At 35.4% G+C, this 22,494-nt stretch overlaps 1 protein-coding gene across 1 annotated transcript in view; it reads left to right on the forward strand.

The window, feature by feature from the left end:
* The first annotated feature begins 2,605 nt into the window (after positions 1 to 2,605).
* Gycalpha99B (guanylate cyclase 1 soluble subunit alpha 2) overlaps positions 2,606 to 22,494 on the forward strand; it is a 112,638-nt gene continuing 92,749 nt past the window's right edge. The window contains exon 1 of the mRNA XM_028323764.1: positions 2,606 to 2,690. The gene's annotated coding sequence lies outside the window, so the exon portion shown is untranslated. The remainder of the gene's footprint in view (positions 2,691 to 22,494) is intronic.

Genomic DNA, 22,494 nt, shown 5'->3' on the forward strand with positions numbered 1-22,494 from the left:
AATGTGAGATTGGAGAGATTCATACACAGTTCTATAGGTATTTTCATACCCAATCTACTTACAGAGCTGACATTTACTATCTCTAATAAAACAGGATTACAAACATCTCAAATCCACAAAAACTGTTTGAACGAACTGATTTTATCCGCCGACATATTTATTACAAAGTCCCTAAGATGGGATGATTGTGTGTGCTCTAAGCATATTTAAAAAGATGACAGCATATCATGCTATAAACTTTTATTGCAAAGTGGTACCTATTACAAATACATAAGAAGCCACGGTGTTTACGTTGATGTGTACATGAATTGCGGAATAAAGGTCATAGCACACTTATCAACCTGAAAAGGGATCAACATCGTATCGACTTTCACCGCGCTGTCAACCGCAAGGCGAGGCATTTACGTTACGATGCGGAAAAAATTTATTTTTATGCATAACAAGGCAGGTATTTGACCACAATCGCACCTGGTGTTATGTGTGCGTTGCAGCAGTTGCAGTTCGGAGTTTCCTACAATGAATACTGACCGCCTCGAGTTGATACTTTTACCATCCGTTTCAGAGTTGATAAGTGTGCTTCGTCCTTTAAACGGACTAATACAATATTCTGCAAGAGGGAAATCGTTGAGGAAACTCCCACCATATTTGATTACGTACACGTTTATTTAGGAGTAAAGATATTTTTAAGGAAGCAAACGTCGTATCACATACTGCTTCCAAACACGAAGGTTGATTCTCTTCTGCTTGTAGACAAAATGACACTTTGACAGATACAATTTTGTTAACGCTTGCTGTAAACAGTGCTTTTACCATGAGTTTACGTTAGTCGTGCTCGCTAACGAATGTGTCAAAAACATCTATGAAGATTCTAATTCTTGAAAGTAACCGCTAGAGGCGCTGTATAATCTGTCATACAATTATTGTCATTTTTTACGCAGTCGCGAGCACACCTAACGTTAACTCATGGTAAGCACACAGGTCAAAAATGACGAAACGACCTGATAATTAAATTTAATTTGTCACAAATATATACATATTTATTTACTTGGGTTAATCACATTATCTAGATATAGGTTGTAACATCTAATCCCTACATTTACGGAATGTAAGTCAAGTCACTCAACGCGAAGTCGACGAGTTTATTCGACTATTTTGCATATTAAATATGTGTTTTCTCTTCCTTTTTGGAGAATTGAATAGAGCTCTGTCGCCCGTACTCACAAACATTACTATGAGGTCTCACAGTGCGCGTGGACACACAGAGTGACTCATGAACCAATCACAGAGCTCTATTCAACCCTGTACGCTCAATTTGCTGCTTCACTTAAGCAAGCATCGTTTGTGAATACGGGCGTTAGATTGGTTCGTGTATCACCCTATGCGTCCACGCGCACTGTAAGACCTCACAGTAATGTGTGAATCCGGGCTTTNGAGGTCTCACAGTGCGCGTGGACACACAGAGTGACTCATGAACCAATCACAGAGCTCTATTCAACCCTGTACGCTCAATTTGCTGCTTCACTTAAGCAAGCATCGTTTGTGAATACGGGCGTTAGATTGGTTCGTGTATCACCCTATGCGTCCACGCGCACTGTAAGACCTCACAGTAATGTGTGAATCCGGGCTTTAGTATAAACCGATTACTCAAATTGATCTTTTGATTGAAGCTGACCAAACTATTATAACGGCCGATAAAAATTTTGTATCAACTCTGTAGTCTGCAGGGTCTCTTATTTTAGCACGTGTCCAAAACTATGAAGGCCTCATTCCTGAAATAAACTTATTTAATAAGTCGAACCAGTATCGCTGTTTTTCATTACTAAGCCCGTATGAAAGGAATATAATGGATTTATCAAATAAAGTTCGGCCCATGAATAATAATTCCTAGAAAGACTGTGAACAAAATAACTACGAGGACAAGTTTTTGTTATTAGTCTCAGAAAATATGGAAGTGAAAGTTTTTATTGTAACAGTATTGCCCATTTAAGTCACGTATTTTACCCCGACTCCCCAGAATAGAGGTAATGTTTTTGGTATAATACTGGGATATTGAGTTTATTTCAATGTATGTTTTTACGTAAAATCCACTCCCATTTTTTGGTTATGGGCTCTTTTTAAGGCCTTACTATGTGAGTACATTATTTTAAAAATAAATTGAATTGATATAATGTTTTTACTTTTCTTTTTCTTTTACTTAGCATGATTAAAATTATTTCTAAACGTTAGTTATCAAATAAGGTAATAAGACAGAACTTCATTCGCTATAATAATACCAATGCAAAAGTAATGTCCAAAAAACTCCCTTCCCATCAGTATTTATTGCTATTTGGAAAGCTCTCTGCACCATTAATAGTGTTTTCCTACGTGTTTTTTCCTTCCAATGTAATATTTAAACACAAATTCGTGACTGATTTCTTAAAACCTCAAGAGGATTTTCGACACTATTATAATCAAAGATGACATGTTTTAAATAAAGAAATGTATGTAATAAATAAATAAAATGTAACCCCAAACTAGGTTTCTATCACCCAAGTAGGCCCACTGCCCTCGCTGTCGCACGGCGTGCGCAAAGTCTAAACCAGTACCGCGTAGACCTTACTACGGACGGACGTCCGCCGCTACGAGCCGCGATGGTAGTGACCGTGTGTGTGTGACTTTATTGTGCTACGAACTTTCTACGACTGAGGTTGGTTAGTATATTGGTGTTCTTTTTTGAAGAAAATTTTTCGTAGTGTATTTTTGGAGAAATTTTTGTAGTGTATTTTGTGTTGTTTTTGATTGAGGTATGTTGGTTTTAATTTAATTATGACGTTTTGAAAAGCAAGCACTTATATGGAATGCTTGTGTGAAAAGTTTGTAGGTCAAATTAATTAGCTTTTCGTAAATTATAATCTTTGAAAAACGTTTACGATCATTTGATATTTACTCTCTTATTTAATTTTTTTACCAACACATAATTTAAAGCACTTTATTTCACTATGATTCTGATTTAGCTAAGAATTTATCAAGTGATTTGAACAAGTTTTGTTTTCATTGACATAAAACTGCGCAAATAAAATTTGTATTGGAAGAAAACGTCATTAAATAATATTTGCCACACTTTGAAAGAAGGTAAGGTATTATTTAACTTAAACCTACTATAGTTTACGAGTACCTACACTCTAAATTATTTCACAGACATTTTTTTTATAATAAGCAATTATTCATCATATTATTGGTAATAGCACAGCTAGAACACTTCTTCTGACTTCTGAAGACAATTTGACTATATTATTACATTTATTTTACAAAAATATCTTTGAACGAAATTCAAACCCACGGTAAAACTGTTACCATCTTTAGCAAAAACCAATAAGCCAAGGCCGTAAAATGCTACAATAAGTAGATCGTTAATGTCCCTAGATCTCAAAATAATGACGGTCGCTAAGCTTGGTGGATTGCTTATACAAGCCTCCTGCGGTTGCAGGTTGGAATCTCACTGTCACTGGGGACATATTTTAGAACCCTGGGTTACGGATATGTTTTTGCATACTTAAGTACGCATCTTTATGAGTACTATGTGTTATCTACCTGATAAGTAGTTGCTACATGTCTGCTTAGTTTTAAAAAAAAATACCTCTCTAATTTAAGATACATTCCCTCTATTTTCTAGAGGTATTTTCTAGAGTCTAGATAGACTAAACATGTTTGTGTAAAGACTGTGTGTGTACTTACACAAAATAGTCCAGCGGTTACTAGATATCGAATTTATTTGCTAATGCCCTTTAAATAGTCTAAAATAGCTAATTTCACGTCAAAATTGTGGATAATATTTTTTATGCAGCCCATACAGCAGTCTAGTATGGTACATACCTGTCCTGTCAGTACCAATTCACTCTCGCCTTAAAGAGGCCCGGACTATAATTCTCGGGGAAGACAGAAGCAGTGAATTCCAGTCCCTGCTGTAATCAAATAGAGATTGAAATTTGACAGTTGACAGACAAAATTGGATTGGGATTGATTAAGGAGAGCGGGCATAAGTAAGCTTTTGTCACCTTTGTTTGTAGTCTGGGTCTAGTTGATAGGATTGTTGGCTCAATTGATTTATTAATGAGGTGCGAACTCTACTCTCACTGGTGTCACATGCAGGTGGTAGTTCACACGGTGAAGAATTGGGCTTTCACTAAGTAAGCTTTTAGTTTCTTTGTGTTTGTTCTTTTAGGAGTTGTTTTTGAAAAGGTTTTCTTTTGGGGTGTCTTTTAAACCAACTATGTATGTGGAGTTCTTTTTTTTTTTCTTTTTTCAGCCAAATGACGTCCACTGCTGGACAAAGGCCTCCCCCAAGGTTTTCCACAATGAACGGTCATGTGGAGTTCATAACTTATTTACTACATACGTTTGTCGGATTACAATGAATATTGGCCTACAAAGTGTCATGCAATTTAACATGGAAAATAAATTCTAAGTATCTGTTATTATTAGAGAGTAACAATCAAAATTGTTTGCACTGAAGCTGAAAGTTACCGTTAGTTGAACTTATAAAAACTCTAATTTCAGTTTGTAAAGAAAAAACAATAAAGCCATAATTAAAAAATGTGATGAAATATGTATATTCATTGTCAAAAATTGCAAGCAACTGTCGTATCCCACACATAAATAACTGTTGTCTAGGTAAAGCTGAATTGCAGGAGTCAAAATTTGGAAGTAGTATTTTTTTGCTACCTTGTATTAGAGTAAGTTGGATAACTAACCCAAGGTTGGTTTCAAGTACACGCAGATGCAAACAGGGCGTATTTGTACAGGCACAGATGGATACTCAAGTTACTTACGGGCCGTTGGATACTTCACACGCAAAGGAATTACCGTTACTCTAACTAAAGGATCGATCGAATCCGTCTTAGGACCGATACGTGACGCTCTTATTAATCAGTTTGTTATTCTGTTGCAATCTGTAATTGGGATTATCTCGATTGTTCTGCAAGGAAATGGAATCTACGTAAATAGGTAATCTCAAGTTTAATTCTTCATTCAAGAAACGATTGGTCTAACTAAATAGTTAATGACATAGGCTTGAATCTGTATTTTATAGTAGTATTGAGCTATCAGCGAAATTCGATATAATCAAGCCATACATTCTGTTCTTTGATTGTTCTAAAATATATTGAAATAGAACCGATCAAAAGCCTCGATTGATGCTTGAAATTGAATCGAATTTTGAGCATCGTTCCAAATTTCCAAATACATAGCTAATTTTCTCAAAGTCGGTCCCTCCAATCAAAAATAATTACACACACACATCAATGTTAACGTAAACAAAGCATGAAAAAATCCTACAAAAAATTCGCTTGTGGGCTTAGGTGCCCTGCTAATAATGAAATGAAAATGTAGTCTTGTAATCCTTTTGGATCTCCTTCTTATATGTAGTTAACATAAACCCTCTACAATGTCTGTTGAACTATTTACAAGTAGCCACCTACTTTCCTGTGAGTTTCCACGAGGGTTTTCTTTTCTCTTGATCTTTTGGATTTTACTTTTCTACTTCAGAACTCTGACGGCATCTCCAACTGTTGTGTTCAACGTGAATAAATGATTAAGGCTTTACTTTAATATGCTCTACCTTGGCTAGAATGAATTTGTTTTAGTCTAGTAAAACAAACAAAATCCTACATTTTGGTGGAATAGTTTTACTGTAGGTATCCAACTTCCAATTACTCCTTCTATGTTTTTCTGATTAATTTAATTGCGGGTCCAGTGGCAGTCTTACTTTCATATGTAGAGTTGGGAAAAGTTTAGTTTTTGTAGGTATCAAAGCTTTCCACATTAGGAGACATGCCTGCTTAGATGAGATTGTGATTACTTTCGTTAGAAATATTACGATTTACTTCGAATTTTCATGCTTAACAATCAGTGTTTAGATTTTATTGGCCACTATTAATCTTGATGACACAGGACTTGAGTGAAATTGTATTGTGACCTCAATTTCAGAATTAATCCATGAAAACAAAGAAATCTTATCATTGAGTTCTTGCTAAACTTCAATCGATATTTTGCAATACTTTGAAACACCCATTTTAGAAAAAAAAAACATTCAATATTTCACCTTCCATACAAACTTCCCAGGTTTTTAGTTCCATAAAAATAGGTCAATCTAACATTATTATTAAAACGCAAATTCAAAACATTTTTCGTCTTTGCACGGAAAAAGGTTCGTACTTTATTAATTTTCCAACTTATTTGGAAGTTGGCAGTAAAATGTTGTATAGTTGGTTATAATTAGATCCCAATTACTAAAGTTTGATGAGGCCTAAATTTAGGCTATGAGGCTTCACATTTGCTCTACACTGACGTCCTTTGGTTGAAATCACTAGTTAGGAATATACAGGGTGGAATTTTGTAATGCCACCTGGAGGGAAAGTACTCTTAATACTGGAGATAGAAAATTTTACTCAAAGAAAACATTCCTTTATTTTTGAAAAGAAAGAGAACTGCATTCAAAGATTTTTGTTTTTTTTTCGAAAATTCACCACCACACCGTACAATTTTCTGTAAGTAATTAAAATAATTTAAGATTTCATGGCTTTTCTTTCATTTGATTTATCAAGTTTGTTACCGAGATTTTATCCTTATACTTTACCCTAACCAACGATGCAATAAAAATACAGGATGTAATTTTTAACAGATTTTAGTTAATTCGATTCCCGGGGGTGTGGTACGCAAATTTTTGGAAATGTTTGAATGCAGTTTCTTTTCAAAAATAAAGGAATGTTTTCTTTGAGTAAAATTTTCTGGCTACAATGTTGAGAGTACTTTCCCTCCAGGTGGCATTTCAAAATTCCACCCTGTATATGGTTCGATCAGTTGGTACCAAATGCCTGGCCTCTAAATAATAATATTGCCTTTTACTGCACCAAACAAATCTCTATGTATCTTTTAGTTGCATCACAGATCTACTATGGCAATTAGACTGTGTTCCAATGCTATGCTATGGCTTTTGGCATCGAAATCCGGCCTAGATTCGTTGATACGTAAACCATGTTGCATAAGTCTAGCTGATGGTAGTTCCACATGGGACAAGGTTGCTGGGGCAGTTAAGACTTTATTAATGGGGTAGAAAGTCGTTTTCAGCTATTTGGTTTTAATTTCACAAAATAACTGACTTGATATTAAATGAAAATTACTGTTAACTAAAGAGTTTTCTTGCTTTAAGGTTATGAAAACGGCAGGCAACTGGGATAAAGCTTTAAATTTTTTTAATTGCCCTGTTAACCCCTCCAATTAAGCTAAATATTATGCTTTCATTAGGAGAGGGTTCACTACAATAGTCTGAAGTCAGTTTCGAACTGAACCTTATTGAATCTTAAATCTGCAGTCTGATGGGCCACTGAAAAATATTATGAAAGAATGAAGTCATAAAATATCAACTTTATATTTTATATAGGAAAAATAAATTAATATCTGGACACAAATAAATTTCTTAGAATAAATCGGTGTAGGACTGAAAGAAAACGCGCAATGGACATTGGGAACTTTACTATGAGAAAATGCCCCACGGCGGACAAAGATGAAACGTATTTTATTTCAAAGCTTTATACTTGTAGGTATATTCACTTAAAGCGCTATGTTGTGACATATGGGAATTTTGAGATATGACGAGTCTAAGTTTAAAATATATTTGTCTAATGATTTGATATTTTTACATGTTATGTTGTTTGGCATTGCAGAGTAACCAATAAGTAATAATAAGTAAATAAAATAATATAAATAAATAAAATATTATAAATAAATTAATATTAGACAACATCTCATACATTACTCCAACCCAAAATAAGTAGCTAAGGCATTTGTGTTATGGAAATCGGGAACGACGAACCACAACACACCCAAACCAGAGACAATGTGAAAAGATCGTTTTCTATATTGTCTCGGCCGGGAATCGAACCCGAGACCTCAGGATTGGCCCGGCACATCTTGAAAACCGGTGTGTGCGCCTCTCCGCCACGGAGGTCGTCAAAAATGTTACCTATGTGTATTTTTTACTTAAGTATATTGTGGCGCTATTTCTTGTAAAAGAAATTCCACGTGACCTCTGTTTGTCTCAAGGAATGCTTGAGATAGTCTATGTTTTCTGCGCCGCAACACAGATCGATCACAACTAAGACAACGGTTTTGTCTATCCATTTTAAACCGAAACCCAATCAAAGAGCAAATGTCCGTAATACAAAGCAATCAGTTGGTTCAGTAATAAGTTAAAAAACACGGGAGCGCACAGATCACAACGACAGATGTCATTTGGCGTATTTTTGTGATGATACTATTAATATTTAGATGCAATAAAAAGTTTAAAAATGTAAAATAAAATAAAATATTAAAACTTCATTTTCTCAATATTCCCATATAAAAGAGAAAAAAAAAATGCACGAAAATTCATTGGATATTAGTATGTATCATGTGATAGGTTTCGTTTGTGTCCGCTACTTTTCGAAAATTGGGGCAAAAAGTTCCCAATGTCATTTACGCTCAAAATAGAATTTAATAAAAATGATTCCAGTTATTCTTCCATTTTTATTCAAGCTTTAGATCTTTTGTAAACTGACACAATAAATTAGTTTAAATAGAACATAATTTTTGACTTGAAACAATTTTTTTATGCATAACGAGGCAGGTATTTGACCGCAATCGCACTTAGTGTTGTGATATGCAGTCGAGGATGGTACATATCTGTCCTTTAAGTGCCTCACTCTCACCTTGAAAAGGCCCGGATTATAGTGTCCAGGAAAGACAGCAGCAGGCTGCCTGTTTTACACACTTCACTTCGTTATATTTTTGTATCATACTAATATAGTAGAGGTATATTAAAGTACCACGGGAAAGGACTATTTACTAATAATGCGCGGGCACGTTTAACCTCGGTAAATAATTCTCATCATCGCGAACATCCCAAATATTACGCGTTCCAGTTTAAGAGAGGACGTCAATTAATAGCTTCCATATTACAGTATGTAAGTTAGTTTAACAATATAGGTAATATTTTTCTTTTAGCGCCATCTATTGACAATTAAGTTTTTAACACTATCCCCCTAATAAAAATTACACACGCGTTGTGTACTAGTTTAAACTGAGGCTTATGAAGATGTCGTTTTAAACAAGCGTTCGACATGCAAGCAACATTATTAGTAAGGAAATAAGTTAAGAACTCTAATAACAGTAACAAAGATTACTATACCATAATGGCTTCCTGTATTTTCTCCATAAACCTTCGACTTCCATACCAAGAAGTTTCCATTGCGCCTACTGCTTGTATATTATGTAATTACATGCACGGTATACTGGTTTCATATAAATGCTAGATTGCACATACCTTTATCGCTCCGTAGTCACGCCATACGTTCCTGGTATTTATTTCTACCCTCGGCAATTTAATAAGCCATTAAGGTCTTTAACAGTTGGAAATAGAGTGCTTAGTGAAATTGAAAAGTGTCATGAATGTGTTCAGAAAGACGGATATGAATCAGCCATAATGTGCAGATGCGGGGAATGGTACGTAAAATCTCTGAGTTGACAAATGTAACCATTTAACTACTGGCCACGTAAAAAACAAGATAAAAGACAAGATGCCCACTGCTGGACAAAGACCTCCTCCAAAGAGTTCCACAATGACCAGCCTTGCACAACACTTACTTACAGCCCGCGTCCAGGCACTTTGTGACATCATACTATAATACGTAGTGTGCATGATGACAAAAATGCTGCTGTAGAGATAGATAAAAACTTTATATATAGACATACACATAAAATACATTACCCAGCATTACAATTTATTTTATGATAATTTGTTACAAAGCTTCCAGTGAAGTTCTATGTAATCCTATCATATTACATCATTACACTTTACAGTACACAATATAATTAACATTAACATTTTAGCATTAGACACTACAATGAAAATAAATGTGTACTGTACTAGTAATATTATTCCCAAAATACGTGGAAACAAATTATTTCTGTGCTTAGATGATCCCATGGCTTTTGAAGGTTAACTCACTATGTTTTAATTAAAAACGATAAAGCGGCCGCTTCTCTGATACATTTTTAACCCGTCTCATGCGGCCGGGCTGATACAACGTGAATTTTTAACTCCAGGTCTAAAAAACCCCGCTTGTAATTATCGCCACGCTGGTTTTTAAATTGCTAATTTTAGATTGTAGATCGTATCATAAAAAGGTTTTTTCGTTATGACAGACTTGTTATTTTCTGTTTGTCAACTGATAAGTTTGTGTAATATTAGTGGTTTTTAAGATTCATTTTGTGAATCTGAGAAGAAACTGTGCCTCTACGAAAACTAAGAGTGTGGCTTCCATAGAAAATAATGTATTAAGTAAGAATTACAAAATTACAATTTGACTCGAAATTATTATAACCTCAGATCATAGAAAGAGAATAGATATGAAGTCGCGCGTAACTACAACGAGAACCAGTGACCCCACATTTCCCCCACCACAGCTCCCACACACACATTCAACTGTGTAAAAACAAAGCGACTGAGAGTCTACGTCAACATGTGCAACCGGCTTAAAAGTGCTGTGATTGGCCAGAAGGCGTGCCTTATGGCCAATCAATGGCCGCGTGACGTGACGCACACTTTGAAAAAAGCAATTAGAGAGAAGAAAGATAAAATGGAGTCGATAAGATATCGATACTTTAAATCCTGGGGGCAAGGCTCGTACAGTCACGGAATGAAAAGGTTCGTCAGTTTTCAAATTGATTCCTTCAACGAATCGCGAGCACATATTACCTTTTGAAACTATGTTACAGAATAATCTCGAGTTAGAGAAAATAATCTTTAACTGTTCGGCACTAAAGTTCAAAATTATTCAGATTAAAGTTGTTTGACGATTTAACTTGTCAAGAAGATTATTATGATTGATAAACTAAAACCTTCTTGTTGGTACAACCTGCCATTATCTATTAAATAAAATAAACTACATTTTGTAACATTGCACTGATGGGATAGAAAAATAAACAAGCAAAAACTTATTCGTTAGCAAACGTCATATTTATTTAAATGTTAGCAGCAATGTTTCTTGCACGGTTATGTTGGCAGGTTTGACTCTTACAGTACCTAGCGCAAGCGAAAACCGACACTAAGGTGACGAACCTTTTCATTCCGCGACTGTACATTAAACGCAATGCACTTTATTTATCTATCATAATAATATTATCATAATGTGAGTAGAGATATTCTCTGTCAGTTCGTGTGTTACATCTTTGATTTCATTTGGATCCATAACATTATATTTCCAGCCATACTAGTTATCGGTATAAAATCAATCTTCGATACATGCATTCCAGACACTAATTACGTCAATCTCAACTCATATTTATGACGTATAAGTTATCTTTACAACGTACATGCAAAAATGTTTCGTAAAACTGATGTATTAATACGCTCGCTGTTTTAAAAACGTTTGTATCGCTTGCGTTTGTGTTCTGTATTATGAAACCGTACGACTGACAGCTTGTGTACACTTCATAACGGGCGGGTGCGTTAAAAATACTTCACTTCTATTCGCAGAATATCAGGAAAAAGTGGTATACATGTTACATTTTGTTGGCTGAGCTATTTGTTAACTTGACACCTTGACAACTTGGGATTTGGAACGTGCTCAGACAACCCAAGATAGACTGGCCAAAAAAGAAATATGCCTCACGCAGGACCTCCCTGAGGTCCAGGAAAGCTCTTGAGAGCTATAGGGATTATTTAATTACTTTTTAGCAATAAAACACTAGCGTTCTATAGACGTCAAAAATAATATACAGGCAAAAGATGCAAGAAAATACAAAAGAGTAAATTAATAGCAAAAAGGATGTGTGTTCTGCACAAAAAACAGTTCAGTTTGATAATATTGATCTCTCCATCGACTTCAGTTTTAAGCTGAGACATAGAAAAGGGAAATTTCTTCACATTGTTTCAGAAATTTCTTTGCATTGTTCTTCGCATATTACAACTTTCCACACTTTATTAATAAATCTATCTGACAACACTGACAAGTAATATTCCTCAAAGTAACACGTATGTAGTATGTAAAGCCATCGATCCGATTGTGTCATGTCAGAACTATATGGCTGCTTAGCTAAGCTCTGACATTGGGGTTACGGGACTATTCTCACTTTTCTATACGAATACTCTTTTATAGAGAAAAGATTTGATTGTTTGCTTGTATTGGATAGACTCAGAAACTACTGGACCGATTTGAATTTTTCAACCTTAATAGGTCATAGCACAATTATTTATCAATCCGCCGCGAGGCGATGCGTTTATCTTAGGCCCAGAACAGACGGTGAAACGCAACTGCAACGAAACTGCAACTGCTAGTTACTTTTGAGTTGCTTCTAAGTTTCTGTCATAGCGTCCGTTGAGAGACCACACATGACACGACCAGTTTGAAACTTTCAGTTTCAGTTTCATTCATCAGAATCATCACAAAGTTGCAGTTTCGTTGAAGTTGCGTTTCACCGTCTGTTCTGTGCCTTACGGTGCAAATGAGTGCGTTGAAATACGGAGTTTCATACATATGTAGAATGCTGACCACCTCGAGTTGATACGGTTACGATACGTTTCCTGATTGAAAATATAAGTGTGCTTCGTCCTTTATAATCCTAATTTTTTTCTGATGAATATACATAGGTGGTACGAAGACGTGGTCCTGGTCAGCTAGTCTTTCCATAAACTCGACGTTTCAAACAACTGATTTATTCTTTATTTTTTGTCATATTCTCAAAAAAATGACTATTGTTATTACATTTAATAGACTGTCTCTAAACTTATAAAAACTCATATTTTTTTTGTGCAAGTAGGCTTTTGAAAAGCACTTTCACACGTCCCAGTATTAACCCTACTACTGCTTAAGGACAATAAATGGGCCAGTGCTGAGAAGAAGCAGCGCAAGAAACTCAGTCACTATTTTCAGCCTCGTTTTCAAGGGCTTACAGAATTTAAAATATACATAGTTATAAATATTTATGCGAGCTAGGCTAGGCTAGATTATTATACATAATGTATGTATCCCAAATATGATTATGAAGCAAGAACCTCAATAAGACTTTGAAAAAGAAATATTGCTTTTCCATTACCCGGTTCGATAAACATTACGCATCGCTAATCGCGTATGGCTCATCACTCATCGTTGGAAGTAGAGCACACTTTACGAGTATATTTTTTACGCTACAGAAGAATACGATAAATCCTTAGGGTAACGAGGGTATTTAGACGAAGACATTAATATAATTTTAAGCCTTTTCTCAAAGCATTCGCTAAGGCTGGGTTGCAACATCTTACTTCAACTTTGACAAACGTCAAAAATCTGTCAAACTCCATAAAAAGCACCGGTTGTTGCAATAGTAACCATTAAAGTTAGGTTTTTCAACTCAGCCTTAGTATAACAAAGTGACGTAAATGAGACATAATTTTTGAAAGATTTCGTCCTCCTCGCGAACTAAGAACGACTTTTTAGTTCAATTCTTTTATTTTTGATACCGTCAATTTTATTTCATGGTGTAATAATTAGAGAGAATTGGTTGTAGGTATGTTTGGTAAATTCAACATCTTATCGAATCTATGTCATTTAGTATTTATAAGACAAAATATCATAGTTCTTAATTTATTAAAATGACAGACCATTGTTCCAGTTGAACTAAATAAGATACTAGAAATATCACTGACACAAATCGTCAATCACAATCTTTATTGTCTAACTCATAACACTTTAAAGATGCAAAACTAACAACTTTTAAATCGGGTTATTCAGTCGTTGCATCGCAAAAACTAATCTAGACCAGTTATCAAAGTATTCTATTTAAAACAGAATCTGCTAGCTGGCCGAAGACTGATCCAAGTTGGGTCGTATTGCTGTTATTTATAAGCCGTACAAAGTCTCGCCGAATCGATCTCTGTCAAACGTTTTCAGTGTTGTTCAGATGAAAAATTGCAGGCTATAGAATGACAGCAACGACCTACATACCTATTGAGGCTATAAAGGCTAACCCCGTAAAGTTAATATTTTAAGGATAAGGGTATGATGCGGCTGTGATCGCGATAGTGGCGGTGTTAAATGGGGAATGCAGAATAGTTTAACAAATATAATTGTTATGAAATGTTAAAGACAGGTCCTTAATCAACGCTTTTTTTAAACATAGGGACATTGTTTATTTGCTGATACCTTCAGTTTCAGTTAATTAGTTTCTTTTGAGAAAGAATACTCGTGTAATACCTACCTCAATCTCATCAGTAGGCAATGTGCACCACAATAAACGTTAATCAGCATGCATTTGACGTCTAAAATCATCGACAAGATTTTATCACAGCGCGCATCATAGCCCGGCTGGTAACATAAAACACACTTACTTCTTACTAGAATCTGAAATACCTATGGGAAATCATGAAGTTTCCCACTTTCTAAAATGTATCCAATACTGACAGACAACTATTCTAACAACTATATTTCAAATAATAAACCACTCATCAGAATGTAACGCAAGCAGTTAAAACTATTTTTAAAACATTCAATAAAGCAACAATGAACTTTAACCAGTTATTAGTTTTCCGTTTGTACAGCGAAGTGAACATAAATCCGGTGCAATGGGAACGCTGATGTGAAAATACCGGTTCATTTTACCGGAACCGGGCGACCGACCCGGAAAATAAGTGTAGTTCATCTGTTTTAAATACCGGTTTTGTTTACCCTTGCCTTGTTTGATTGGGACGTTATTGGAGGGCAGTGTTGTAACTGTGAGGTATTTTAATCTGGAAATTGTTTTTCGTTTTCTACACTAATATTTAAAAGTGGGAAGATTTGATTGTTTGTTTCAAGCGAATAGGCTCCGAAACTTCCGGGTCGATTTGAAAAAATCTATCAGTATTAGGGCATTTCTACTGTACGGTGTATTTTATCTCAATTCGGTGCTAAAATTTATATTTAGTTTTTTAAGTAGTTTCAATACAAAAAAATAAATGTTACTCCATTCTGAATATAAAAATAGCATTGTCACTAAATATTGTTAAGTGGTTTATGAGAAATGTTAAACATCGAATTGAGAGAGCACCGAATTGAGAAAATGAATCACGGAATTGAGAAATGAATCTCCAAATATAAAAATCGCTCCGCAAACTTATAATACCTAATGTATTTCAATAATTAATATAATAAATACTTAAAACGTTTTGATATCTGATTGCTGGTCTATTAGTTAGATGGTTTTATGTGTCTGAAATACCAATGGAATAAAACAAAAATCCTAATCAATATGTTTAATTTTTTAATAAGGAACTATAATAAATTCTTATTTTTTATATATTATTTTAATTTTATTTAAATAAAACAAATAAATACATAACACAGGGTCTCTTTGTTTATTTATTCTTAACTTTAAACATAAAACAAATATTGCAAAACCCAAGAGCTAGATTGACCTGACACTATACCGAAGAAATTATATCGGACGTCAGTTTGTACACGATTAAAATGGCACTCAAATAGCTGAAATACAACAAGGCACCAGGTGTTACGGCATTATAGCGGAAAAACGAGTAAATTCTGGAAACCGGACACTCCATTTTAGGCCAAATTTCGCCCGTTTTTGAACTTTCGGATTTTTTCAAGGCGAGATGTAAAACCTGGCGGTCTTCTAAATATGCTCTCCATCAAGTCAAAAGTCCTATAAATACGTGTGATTTTTTTCAAGTCCGTACTTCAATTTTAAAGGTACTTTTTCGCCCCAGTAGGTCGATCGGTCGTCCCCGTAGAAATGCCCATTAGAATCTTTCGACATTTCGACTTGTATAGATAAGTTTTTATTGCTGGTACAAAGTTCGCCGGCTCAGCTAGTACTAAATAAACTGTGTGCCTACACAGTCACATTTTGTGTTTGTCACATCGATAGACGGGATTTACTAGTGTGGGTTGGATTCTGAAATGGCATTCATAAAATATCTTAAGCCATTGAGAATTTTTAATAACTACATAGCTTTTGAATTTTATTGATAAAGTAAAAATGTAGCTGTAACGGTGCCGATATGGTATTATTTTCTCGTTTTTCTGTAACATGAATAAACACTGATAGATTTTTATTGAATTTATATTTTTACTCTTCCATGTCCGTTTCCGAATTTTTAGAGTTGCTTACAGTCTTAAAAGTATTACTTTTTTTGTTATTCTGACACCCGTTTTCAAATGAATTTAAAATATTTGAAAAGGACCAGAAAAATCTTAAGTTTTAGGTTCTTTTTGTCTTAGACACATCTATAATATCTTATTTAATTCTTTCACTACATTGCAAAGAATACAGTTTAAAATACAATACAAAAGCCAGACACAGTTGTGTAAAAATAAGAATTTCAGCCCAACAACGATGAACGTGAATACCGGAAATAGGAAAAGAGGGGTAGACCGGATATAGCAGGTTCCGTAGTGGATCACTGGGCTTTGGATGGATTACATTCTCATATCCGGTGCAAAGGAGTTTTATATCTACCCACATATTGATGAAAAAAGTTTAGTCATGCACGATCAGGGGGATGAATCTCAACATGATGGATCATTGTTGGAACTTTCATATTTATTCGGGTCTGTATTTCAAACGAACAAAAAAAAATCCTGAAGAATTACTTTGTTTGTTTGTCAGTTATCTGTTTGTGAGTCAAGTACTTTTTATAGGGAATGCGTTGAGTTTAACGAGCTCCGCTGACTTTAACAAACGTTAGAAAACACCGGTTAAAGTAACTTGGTGCAACTCAGCCCTACTGCAAAAAGTCGTTTTATTGTTTTGTTTCCAATATTAGACATTAGACAACATTTTACTGACATAGAAAAATATTCCAATAACGTTTAAGTGTGATCAAGTGAAGAAAACAAAAGAAATTAAAATTTGGCTTCTTCTTTGCCGATATCGTTTCTCGTTTTTCATAGCAAATACAAAGAGAATCCTACCAAATACGGCAATAAATCAATACTTCTGTTACATATTTTGGGACAAAAAAGAAAGTTTTTGTCGCTTGTATATTCTGTAAGAAAGTATGATCAGCAAAACGATTTTTTCTTGCATTTACAGTAACATATTATTTGTAATAACATATTTTGTAGAGTTAGTATAAACGTAATAGGTAATTGGGTTCGTTTAGGTATGTGTAGAAATGTAGTTAGGTTCATAGAGTCTTGTACACAGAACTTTGATTTTAAGTGGTTATTTACAGATAGGCTAGGAACTGGAATTCGCTGCCCGCTGCTGTCTTTTCTGAACACAATAATCCGAGCTTTTTCAAGGCAAGAGTCTATACCGAATAGGCACTTACAGGGCAGATAATAATATGTACCATCCTCGACTGCATTTCACTTAACATCAGGTGCGATTGTGGTCAAATACCTGCCTTGTTCTGCATTTAAAAAGTCACCCTATGGCAAACAAATTATAATTTCTACAGTTAACAAAATATCAGAATAAGATTTGTTGAAAAATGACACAAAACATATAAGATGGCACAATGTACCGTAGTCTAAAAATAGTATCTATCTAATATATAAGTAGCTATAGGTATATTCAATTATATTATTATACTGACCAGAACTTGCTGACTGCTATTGCCGTTCTTATGAAATACGCAGTCAGGAAAAAAGATTTATGAGGGAAGCCTAATCAGGCGTACCAACCGTAAAATTTATTTAGCAGCAATACCCCGAAAGGTTTCGTTCTATTATGTATTCTATTGGGTATGTGAGTTCTTTGCCCAAATATATTTATTGGCGGAATTTCTTAGATGTTTGCAAAAACAAAAGGGAATTACTCGAACAAATCTTATTTTTCATCGCCAAAATATTATTTGCTTTGTGGCGCAAATCATTGCTCAAATATTGTAGGTAGTATTTTCATTAGGTAACATGCTAAGATTAACAAACTATTTGGTTTATATTAGAGACTAGCTTTTGCCCGCGGCTTCACCCACGTGAAATTTGTTTGTCACATTATCACAGAAGATCGTCATAAATTATAGCTTAAATGTTATTCTGGGTTATAAAGAATAATGTTATAAAGTTTCATTAAAATAATCATCGTCCAGTACTTTTTGCGTGAAAGAGTAACAAACATGTTAACATCCAGACATCCATACAAACTTTCGCATTTATAATATTAGTAAGATAAGATGATTAAAGCCCAAAATAAATAGAGGTATCAAGTTTAAGATAATGATAACAATCAAGTATAAGTATGTATAAGGTTATATGTAAATATAAGGTCAAGGGTACGGAAATAAATGCAGCAGTTCCACGGATAACTAATTTCATCGGAAGAATAAGGCCCAGAACAGACGGTGAAACGCAACTGCAACGAAACTGCAACTGCTACTTACTTTTGAGTTGCATCAAAGTTTCTGCCATAGCGTCCGTTGAGAGACTACACATGACGCGACCAGTTAGAAACTTTCAGTTTCAGTTTCATTCATTAGAATCATCACAAAGTTGCAGTTTCGTTTCACCGTCTGTTCTGGACCTAAGGGAAAAGTTTCAGTGGCTATAACGTCAACAAAGCTTTAAGGGAAATAAGCATATGATTTCTGAAATCAGCTATTTTTAGCATCCAGTTTAAGGAAAACCTCAGTAAAACAACTTAAAGTTAGCCAAACACGTGACACAAATTTATGGTCCCAAATTGACATGAAGGGACACTGTCAGTAGTCAAATATGGCGGAAGGGACATCCGAGTTGGCATGATCAAAGAAACTTTTACTTCCTTATCAAGATTCGACGTCGACCTATTACATAGGGTAGAGCATTTACATAATCGAACAAGAAGGTCCAGAATTGTAAATTGAAAAATTGGATGGAAAAGTCTCTTGGGAGACGTCTGGAATTTTTCAGTGGGTCGCAAATAATGTTAACTATTTCTTCTTAGGAATTGTATGAAATAATGTCAAGATAATGTTTTGCTTATTTACCGTCGATTTTGTGTTTGTGGCCTATCTATAAGGCATATGCACCGTGTCGTAATACTTAGTCTACATCATGAATTTAAGAACGTCATCATCATTATCATTTCAACCCTAGGTCGTCTGCTGCTGAACATAGGCCTCCCCCAATGATTTCCATGTTGACCGGTTGGTAGCGGCCTGTATGGCATAGCATTTTATCGTGTATCCTAAAAATCATACCTATTTGTTTAAATAATGTTCAGAGTCAATCAGTCACTAAATGATGGCAAAACTTAACCATGAATTGGAGGTGTAAAATTTATGGAATGGCTGAATGAATTAAACAAGCACTCAATTACCTTATTTAGGTACCTTTTAACCCTTTTTTGCAGTCGGGTAAAAGGAAAAATATTTTCCTAACAAAAAAAAACTTTTTTTGCTATCTCTACCAAGTCATAAAACAACTATCGCCGCTGGTTTACCAGCTGTTACGAACAAAAAGAGACAGATTAGTTTCTTAACTTAATTAGTTGTTCTTGGTAACAGTTTTTTATTGCATTTGTCATTGTCTTCCGCGTCCAGCATAGTTTCTTTTTTTCTTTTATTGTCTTTTAAAACGGTATCGGTCTATTCAGAATTGATTTTTTCTTGTGTTGATAGAACAAAGCTTACTTTTTTTATTAGTCATGAAGAAAACTTTTCAGCAGTTAGTTTTTTTTGTGTAGTTAAAAGTAACTTGACTAAATTGATTCTTGTTTTTTATCAATTTATAAAAAGTGACAATTAAATTGAAGTTTAATTTGACTGGAACTTCTATTTAAATGTATAAATATTTGTATCATTAAAATCAAATTACTTCATGACTTTCTGGTTTCGACTCTACATACGCATAATAGGCAGGTATTTTTCTCGCCAAATAACAAAGGAGCATCTGTATTTTTGCCTAACGCGGTTAACGTAAAGAAAAAACAGAAGGGAACAATAATAGCTTTTGATTGATCAGTTTATACCTTCACGATAATCACTTTAACCCGTGAGAGCTCGCTGAAAACCTGATTATGAGGCGCAGAGGGCCTGAAAGACCCACTGAATTCAATTTAGTCTATTGCCAGTGACAGTGTTTTACAATTCTTCTTCCCAGAAATGTACGCTGGGAATATTATTTTTGCAAAATGTGGTCTGATATGAACACGTGTAATGAGAAAAACAGAATAAAAGGTAATGTTTTTAGAAGAAAAAATAATTATTTAGGTAGTAGGTACTTTGTGTTTGTTAAACGAAACGAAAATTTTTTATAGTACAAAGGCCTTTGATGGACACTGCCGTGTAAAAATAAACTAAACTTTATTAATTTATTACCAACTAAGCGCTTCTTGTCAACCATTTTTTCCCTTATTCTCTCGACACACGTAAAAAAGTGGCCTATGTCCTACTCCTAGGTCTCATCTCTTTCTATAGTAACCAAAATTCATCAAAATCAATAGTTTAAGTGGTTTAATCATGAAAATATTACAGACAACGTTACTTTCATGTCGGTTAATTTATAAGATTTTATAATAATTTTAAGTTTGGTCACGTTTCTTTTGGTATCAGCTATCACTACATATTATAATAGGCAATAAAAAAACGGGCAAAACACATTAACATGCAAACTGACATTTGTCGCCATTTCCCGTCAAATGCCGACCCAACTATAGCCGCTATAACCGTTCCGTACACGCAATTGCGTTTGATGACTGTTCTGCCATTTTCATTTTCTTATATCCCGGCCAAATTCCGGGTGGCAGCAGCAGCGCATAAGTGTCCTTCTAGTAGTAATCTCTGTGTACTATTAACAGTACAAGAATTTTTAATTAAATCTCGGTTATTAAAAAAATCATTGAAATTATTTTAAGCAATTTCATCATCATCATCATCATCATTTCAGCCACAGGACGTCCACTGCTGAACATAGGCCTCCCCCAATGCTTTCCATGTTGATCGATTGGTAGCGGCCTGCGTCCAGCGCTTCCCTGCTACCTTTACGATGTCGTCGGTCCACCTTGTAGGTGGACGTCCCACGCTGCGTTTTCCGGTACGCGGCCTCCATTCCAGAACCTTTCTGCCCCATCGGCCGTCAGTTCTGCGTACTATGTGCCCTGCCCATTGCCACTTCAGCTTGCTAATACGTCGGGCTATGTCAGCGACTTTGGTTCGTTTACGGATCTCCTCATCGAGGGCGATTCCACTGCAGCGAGGCGTTAGGCAGGGAGATGTTATATCTCCGAAACTGTTTACCGCTGCATTGGAAGACGCTTTCAAACTCCTGGAATGGAAAGGATTCGGCATAAACATAAATAGCGAGTACATCACTCACCTTCGGTTTGCCGACGATATTGTGGTCATGGCAGAATCGTTGGAAGATCTTGGCACAATGCTCGAAGACCTTAATCGAGTTTCCCAACAGGTAGGCCTGAGGATGAACATGGACAAAACGAAGCTTATGTCGAATGTCCATGTTACGCCCTACCCAGTTTCAGTTGGGAGCTTAATTCTCGAGATTGTCGACAAGTATGTCTACCTCGGACAAACGATTCAGCTAGGTAGGTCCAATTTCGAGAAGGAGGTCAATCGTCGAATCCAACTCGGCTGGGCAGCGTTCGGGAAACTACGCAACATCTTTTAAGCAATTTATGACTACTATATTATGACCCTACTATACACCATTATAGGGTTGAGCTAACATGGGTTAAATGGAGCTAAAGCCTCAAATATCCTGACCAGATTGATCGTCGTATATAATAACAAATCCTTTTTTTTTTAAGTAGAACAAGGCAGGTATTTGACTGCATTCCCACCTGATGTTATATGAAATGCATACCTGCTCAGTAAAATACCTTATAGGCTATTGAGCAACTGGTCTGCTGAAGGTCTGAACGAAATCATAGTAATTTTACATCAAAATCGTCCAGAAACCGCATGTAGTAAACCGGTCACGTAGTGCAACGTTGAATAGCCTCAATAGCCTCATTTCAAGCTATAAGCCTTTATTGTCTCCAGACAGATAATGCGTTAAGGCCTGTACCACAGAATATGAAGATGCAGAAGGTCCACTTTTTCACACAAGATCATATCAAGCCTAAGACTTTGACGTAACCGTCATCACACACAAAAAGAGGCGTGTCTGGTAGAGTCATGCCTGTTTTCACCATCAATCCCTAATTTTTAAGTGACCCCTATGGAAGCAAAATTCCTGTCATGTGTTACCATAGGGGTCACTTAAAAATTAGGATTTGATGGTGAAATTGGGCATCAGTCACCTTTGATGTTGATCTGGCATTGCTACTCCTGTGTAGTACCTAATCAGGATCTCCTGCTTTCCCGTCAATAACAAAAAAGGTAATAAACAAAAAAACGACAGGATTTTGTCAGCGCCTATTAGTTGTGAGCTTCCAAAAGGAATTAGGCCTGGTTTCCACCAAAGCGGAGAGATATGTTTGATTAACCATTATGGTTTCCGAGCTGATGCTGAGCGTCGAGATAATGTGGAAATACTCGTTATTTCTGATTGGTTATTCAAA

The sequence above is a fragment of the Ostrinia furnacalis genome, unplaced genomic scaffold (assembly GCF_004193835.3).
Source record: "Ostrinia furnacalis isolate ACB-3 unplaced genomic scaffold, ASM419383v2 OfSCF0688, whole genome shotgun sequence".
In the NCBI taxonomy this organism is placed as follows: domain Eukaryota; kingdom Metazoa; phylum Arthropoda; class Insecta; order Lepidoptera; family Crambidae; genus Ostrinia; species Ostrinia furnacalis.